The following is a 7,443-nucleotide window of genomic DNA, read 5'->3' on the forward strand; positions in this document are numbered from 1 at the left end:
GCATTTAAGAAGCTGCTCTGACTTCCTTGTGATTTAAGTTCACATTGTGCTTCAGCTGCTCACATCCTCACAGACTATTAAAGAATGGCTGCATTCAGCTGACAGATCCCAACAGCCTACTTTCTTACTTTCTGTGCACAATGTATTTCATTTGCTTTTACTCTGGAGACGAAGCACCGGGAAGCTTCTACAGGTGAAGTACAGACAAGTGCATTAAAGTAAAGGTGAAGCCGTGCACTGAACATGTGGCTGAATGTGATGCCCTGTAGGTTTTGATTTATACACAGCTTCAATGTTAGTGTGAAGAGAAAGTGCTTTTTGCATTTTGACTCCCAGTTTGTGCAGAATTCCTGAGTCAAAGTGGAGATGGTGCTTTTATTCTGAAGGACTTGCAGCTTGCAGAATCCTCTAGAGGCCTTTCTTCTTTTCCTTTTTTATTTATTGTATTGCGGAAGTTTATAAATGGAAAGTGTTGGGGATGGGCAGCAGTGAGGAGCCACAGCTTCATCTGACGTGTGGAAAGTTTCATTTGTCCTCAGACGCTTCAGCAGCAGGATGGAACTCCTTCTCGTCGCATTTCTTCTGACTGGAATAAATTCTGCTGATGCAAACCGTGAGGAAACTGATGTTTACACAGAATTGTGTTTTTGCAATTGTTAATTAATGAATGAATGAATGAATCTGAAGAAAGTCTAGCCATGCAGAGGTCTGGAAACAGAATGTTATTGAAGCTGCTTTTTAAGCTTTTTAAAGACTGCAATGTTTTTATGTGTGTGCTTATTAATACATTACTAAATAATCACATGAACTCGGTTTAGGTGCGAGGGTTGGGGGGAAGTCTCGGAAGTGATTTCAAAACAAAAGCCCTCATAAAAAACAACGAGTCTCCGGTGGGTGGACAGTACGGCTGCAGATATGAACATTAATAACTTTCACTGCATTATTACTGGACAGACTTCTACCAGCCGACACACTCCCTTAATGATGCATTTACAGGTACATCTCAATACATTAGAATATCGTGGGAAAGTTAGTTTATTTCACCAATTCAATTTAAAAAGTGAAACTCATATTATATGGATTCATTACACAAAGTGAAATATTTCAAGCTTTTATTTGTTTTAATCTTGATGATTACAGTTTACAGCTAATGAAAACCCAAAAATCAGTATCTCAGAAAATTTGAATATTACATAAGACCAATGAAAAAATAGATTTTTGATACAGAGATGTCGGCCTTCTGAAGAGTATGTTCATGTGTCTGCACTCAGTACTTGGTTGGGCCTCCTTTTGCATGAATTACTGCCTCAATGCGGCGTGGCATGGAGGCGATCAGCCTGTGGCACTGCTGAGAGGTTATGGAAGCCCAGGTTGCTTCGATAGCGGCCTTCAGCTCGTCTGCATTGTTGGGTCTCGTGTCTCTCGTCTTCCTCTTGACATTACCCCAGAGATTCTCTATAGGGTTCAGGTCAGGCGAGTTTGCAGGCCAATCAAGCACATTGATTCCATGGTCATTAAACCAGGCATTAGTACTTTGTGTGGGCCGGTGCCAAGTCCTGCTGGAAAATGAAATCAGCATCTCCAAAAAGCTTCTCAGAAGAAGGAAGCATGAAGTGCTCTAAAGCTTCCTGGTAGACGGCTGCATTCACTTTGGACTTGAGAAACACACAGTGGACCAACACCAGTCGATGACACGGCTCCCAAATCATTACTGACTGTGGAAACTTCACACTGGACTTCAAGCAACTTGGATTCTGTGCCTGTCCACTTCCTCCAGACTCTGGGACCTTGATTTCCAAATGAAATCCAGAAGAAGTGATGTGTATCTATTGCCTCACTGTGAAGTAAACTCTAAGGTTTCATGTAGTGTGTTAGTCTTACTTGTTGCCCTAACACAGGTAATGTGTTGAATGACTTAATGGAAAAACATAGATTTCTTGTAATGCTCCTTTAACTTCATCTTTTAAATACAGTAAACCCGTCATACTAAGAACCATCAGGCTGAAACGCTCAGGATCTCTCCTTCAATTTGTCTCTAATGTTTCTACCAAATGTTTGGTTGATTGACAGAAGTGTCTCTGAGATATTGTAGAAAGTGCAGTACAGAGCTTCTCCAGCAGAGGTCTCCAGTGCTCTCTAAAACTGTTTTAAAGTTACCAAATAGTGATAATAAATCTCTTTATGATTCTGAAAAATGTCCCTAAGTGTTAAATATGTCTATAAAAAGATGTTGTTAATATTTAAATAAATAATTACATGTTTATTATCATTGAATCACGCCTCCATACACTTATAAATAAAGTTTCTCTGTTATGTTGGTGTCCCACTGCCACAGAAAGTCCAATAACGTTACCTTCCATATATGGTCAGGCAGGTCATTTAATTGGCTACACACTCACCGTGTTTTCGCGGTACTGGCTTACCATTGGGCTGCAAATTCACAATATAAAAGTTGTACTTCACATTTTCAAGTCAGCTTCAAGACTTCATTTAAATTGTTTTGGGATCAATGTTTGTGATTTTAGGAAAAAGACATCAGTGATGATCCGATGTGTTGTTCATTTATAAGGGCCTGTTTTGTTGTATAAAACCCGGGTTTATAAGTTGAGTAGTAAAAAGTACACATCTTATTCAGATTTAACAGAGATTAGTACAGTAATATAAATTATTTTGATACTTTTGATTTGACATGATTGTATGTTTTCCAGCATAATTTATAATAAATGCCATTTAAAGTTTTCCTGAACCAAATTAAAAAGTTTGCTCTTTAATTAGTAACCTACCTCAATTTAAGAAGTTAATTACATTCATTTACCTCCATAACTAAAATGTATTATACTTCACAGGTGCAGCTTCAAAACCATATGTCACTTCACTGGAACAAACAAAAGACTGGTCCCTGCTGCAGTGTGTTGTTCGAGGTGCTTCTCCAGAACCTCAGCTCCAGTGGCAGGACAGCGCTGGAAACATCCTTCCTGCTAAAGATCCTCAGGTGTCACAACGAGGAGGCAGCTACGACGTCATCCTCCAAACTACTGTGACCAACACCGACCTCTATCGCTGTGTCGTCACTCAGGAGGAAATCAAACACCGGACTCAAACTGAGACTCATGTTTATATGGGGGGTAAGATTCTTCCTTATATCTAAAACATAATGATTGTGATGAAGACTTTCAGTTGATGCTTCATCATTTACAATGTGCACTAATGTGACGCCAGAGAACCTTCTTCATGAAGGCGGGGTGTGTTCACTGACTTTAATATTTCTCTTTGCTCTTGGACTTGTTTCTTGTAAGTCCTGCTGCAGCTCGTGAGGCTGAAATAGTTTCTGTGTTTGTGTTGATGTGTTTCTGATCGGATGCAGCTGCGTTCCTTCAGATTTAACTGAGTCAGAGTTCATATTTGAGACACTTTGCTGAGTCCACATGAAGGACGCTCCCTGCTGCAGTGTGAGCTGCACGGGGCTTTTCCACCACCTAGCTTAAAACATTTAGCATAAAAGTTAAAGAGTTGTCCAAACGTCTTCACTGTAAATGTGCTTCTGTCATGATGCGAGTCAGAAATAATGTCTGCAGATTAAATAGTTACCAAATGTTTCAAACATGAGACAGTCAGATGATGATGGGACGTTAACGGAGTCTTTTATTGTTTCTGTTCTCTGAACACTAGAGTCCTCCTTTACAAGCAGCAGAGGGACCAACACAAACTCAGTATTAATGTTTAATCCTGTTTTATATGATCTCGTTTTACTTCTCAGGTGCAGCTTCAGAACCATCCGTCACAATACTTGATTTTAGGAAGGACTGGGTTCTGCTGCAGTGTGAAGTTCATGATGCTTCTCCAGAACCTCAGCTCCAGTGGCAGGACAGCGCTGGAAACATCCTTCCTGCTAAAGATCCTCAGGTGTCACAACGAGGAGGCAGCTACGACGTCATCCTCCAAACGACTGTGACCAACACCGACCTCTATCGCTGTGTCGTCACTCAGGAGGAAATCAAACACCGGACTCAAACTGAGACTCATGTTTATATGGGGGGTAAGATTCTTCCTTATATTTTTGTATCTAAGACAGGACTGTATTTCTTATTAGTTCTCAGAAATGTTCACGTTACTGAACACAGGAAATTATGATGAAGACGTTCAATCTGCAGTGAAATGAGATGAGAAAGACTTCAAGTACATTTCAATTAGAATTCACTAAATAATTTAACATTACTGAAATGTTGTGAATAATAATAAAGTTACATTTAATGTCCCAGTTATGTGTGTTAGGCAGAATATTTACGTAAACTACAGGAATATTATTCTGAAACTAAACATTCCTGCATCTAGAAAGATACAAACAAAACATCTCGCTGGGCCTCCAAGTAATGTCGAGGATATTTATCTCACACAACATGGTGGTGTGAAACAGAGAGGAATCAATAAAACACAGATATACAAACAAATAATAATGAGAACTCTACCTGCTACCAAGCACACAATCGTGAAGAGTCCCAACTGACAAAGAGAAACTGCCCCCCACCTTTGTAATGCACAGGATATTGTCCCAGACTCCTGGCACAAAGGCAATCTATTCCAGATGGGGAGGTCACTTCCTCATGACCTTTGAGTGGTCCCCTTATCTTCATTAGAGCATGGAGTCCATGTCAGTCATGTCTAATTATGCACATATGGCATGGGTCATACATTGTGAACTTAATGAATAAGACATTGTTCATTAGATTATCTCAACAGTACTTTTACAAAGTATTCGTACTTTAGTTTAATATTTCACTGTGTACTTTAAAACTCTTGTAAGTTGTGCTGCATCTCGTGATGCTGAGATCATTTCTGTTTGTGTTGTTGTGTTTCTGACTGCAGCTGCAGATGAAACTAATCAGTGTTAACTTATATTTAATAAATAACACAAACCCAGTAACAGATTTAGAATATATATATATATATATATATATATATATATATATATATATATATATATATATATATATATATATATATATATATATATATATATATATATATATATATATATATATATATATATATATATATATATATATATATATATGTTATATATAAATATATTCGTGTGCAGCTCCCTGATCCTGGCGATCGACAGTAAAACTCCTCAAGAGGGACATTTAGACACATTTGTTGTAAAATGACTTTAAGGATTTAATGGATTATTAAAATACTTTGTGATCATTTGTCTGCAGATTGACTGATCGTTGAGCTTTATTTTGGCGGGACACGTGTCACATTAATTTGTTATAACTTTTCACTTGTGGCTCAGAAATGTGTCTGATTTCTGTTTGCAGCCTCAAATATGCAGATTTGCTGCTTTTCTGTGTTTTATATTAAAGTGACGAAACATTTAAAGTCGTCACTTTGGACTTTAAGATTCTGGGTCGGACATGTTTTATATGTTCTGACTTTTTACACAGTTAATGGAGAAGATGTTCAGCAGATTAATGGATGAAAACAGTGGTTAGTTCCAGATATGAAATGTGCATCAGCTGTAACTCAGATTACACGAGAGGCTCACGTTTGATCCAAGTGGCTCCTCACACAGAACCAGGATCACATCCGGCTGCAACGTCTGTCACATCTGAGACTTCTTCTTTTCTCTGCATCACCTTTACATCTGATGGAAACATTGTTGGTTCAATAAACAGGAAACATGTCACGTTGTTCTCTCTGCCAGGCGGAGGATGTTTCACAAGCTCTCTGACATCTTCTCTTTTGACTTTCAGGAGAAAGATGGGATCAAAGCTCAGGTGAGTCCTGATTCTGATGAATCTAATATCTATAATAAATATCAGACACAATACTCTGTGATCTTTGAAGCTCACACAAGAAGTGTCTGAATATAATATTAGTAAATGTGTGTGAGATCTGAATCTGTGTCTCTACGTGTGTTAGAATAAGAATGTGTAAATGTTCCAGTTTAAAGTATGTTTAGCTTCAGGAGGCTCATGCTGCATAAATCCAGACGCTGTCGCTCCGTAGAAAACACAAGACACACGTGAGGACTTTAATGTGACGTCACTGAGCTGCAGTCACAGCTGCAAGAAGCTCTCACACTCTTTACTTCAGTACAAGGAGAAATACTCAAAGTACAGAGTCATTATACAAGTATTATTGTATCATAAGGCATGTTTTAATATGTAGGATGAGGAAACTGTCCATGAGAGCGAAGCTAACGTCTCTGTTGCTGCTCACATTCTTCACTCTGCTGCTTCTACGTGCTCACAGCTTCACACTTTATGTTTCAGGAGCTGAACAGCTTCAGTTGTTCTTTGTGTAGATGTTCAATCTGCTGCGAAAGAGATGGACTTACTTTCTGAGTTACTTTAACTTCTGTCTTCTGTTTCAGAGTCTCACACTGGATGGATTGTTGCTGCAGTTATCGGCGCTGTTTTATTTGTAGTTCTTGGTGTTCTGGCTGTTCTTATATACAAGGGTTGCATCAAACTAAAAGGTAATAAAGGTAAGTTTACATAATGTTTGTATCAACATCTTCACTTGACAGAAGTTTAATGTCTCAGTCTTTAAGTCCTCTGCTGGTATTTACACTCAGGATCAAGTCTGTTGGGATTTTGTTGAATAAAACTTTATTCTCCTTCCTTCAGGTTCTCCACCAGGTAAACAAGAGGGTTCAACAGGTGACATCACAGACCCCCTTCAAGCTCCCTGATCCGTGTGTGTGTGTGTTAATGTACATTTTAAATCTGTGAGGTCTGTGGATTTGTAATGTTTGTTTGTTCTCACAGTGAACTGACACATTCATTTATAGAAATAGTTCATTCACTGAAAGTTGTTTCTCTGTGATGTGAAAGTTACAAAATCACTTTTTATAATCTATATAAAATATAATAAATAAATATTTTTTTTATGTAGCAAACACTGAAGGAACTAATATTATTATTAAATAACTAATATTAATATTAAATAATTAATATTATTATTAAATAACTAATATTAATATTAAATAATTAATATTATTATTAAATAACTAATATTAATATTAAATAATTAATATTATTATTAAATAACTAATATTAATATTAGATAACTAATATTATTATTAAATAACTAATTATTATTAAATAACTAATTATTATTAAATAACTAATATTATTATTAAATAACTAATATTATTATTAAATAACTAATTATTATTAAATAACTAATTATTATTAAATAACTAATATTAATATTAAATAACTAATATTAATATTAGATAACTAATATTATTATTAAATAACTAATATTATTATTAAATAACTAATATTATGCGACATCAATGATTTCAAAGACCTGGGCTCGTGGGTCAACTCGTCCGAGCAAGACCTTAAAGTGAGGAAGGCGCTTGCATGGAGGGCCCTGGACGGCATGACCTGTGTGTGGAACCGACAAATGAAACTCAGCTTCTTCCAT

General features: G+C 36.9%; 1 long non-coding RNA gene across 1 annotated transcript; it reads left to right on the forward strand.

Moving 5' to 3' along the window:
* Positions 1 to 5,762: 5,762 nt before the first annotated feature.
* LOC115008831 (uncharacterized) lies at positions 5,763 to 6,750 on the forward strand. The gene is made up of 3 exons (XR_003832346.1): positions 5,763 to 5,780; positions 6,380 to 6,493; positions 6,636 to 6,750. It is a non-coding gene; the product is annotated as an uncharacterized LOC115008831 (long non-coding RNA).
* The last annotated feature ends 693 nt before the right edge of the window (positions 6,751 to 7,443 follow it).

The sequence above is a fragment of the Cottoperca gobio genome, chromosome 5 (genome assembly GCF_900634415.1).
Source record: "Cottoperca gobio chromosome 5, fCotGob3.1, whole genome shotgun sequence".
Taxonomy (NCBI): Eukaryota; Metazoa; Chordata; class Actinopteri; order Perciformes; family Bovichtidae; genus Cottoperca; species Cottoperca gobio.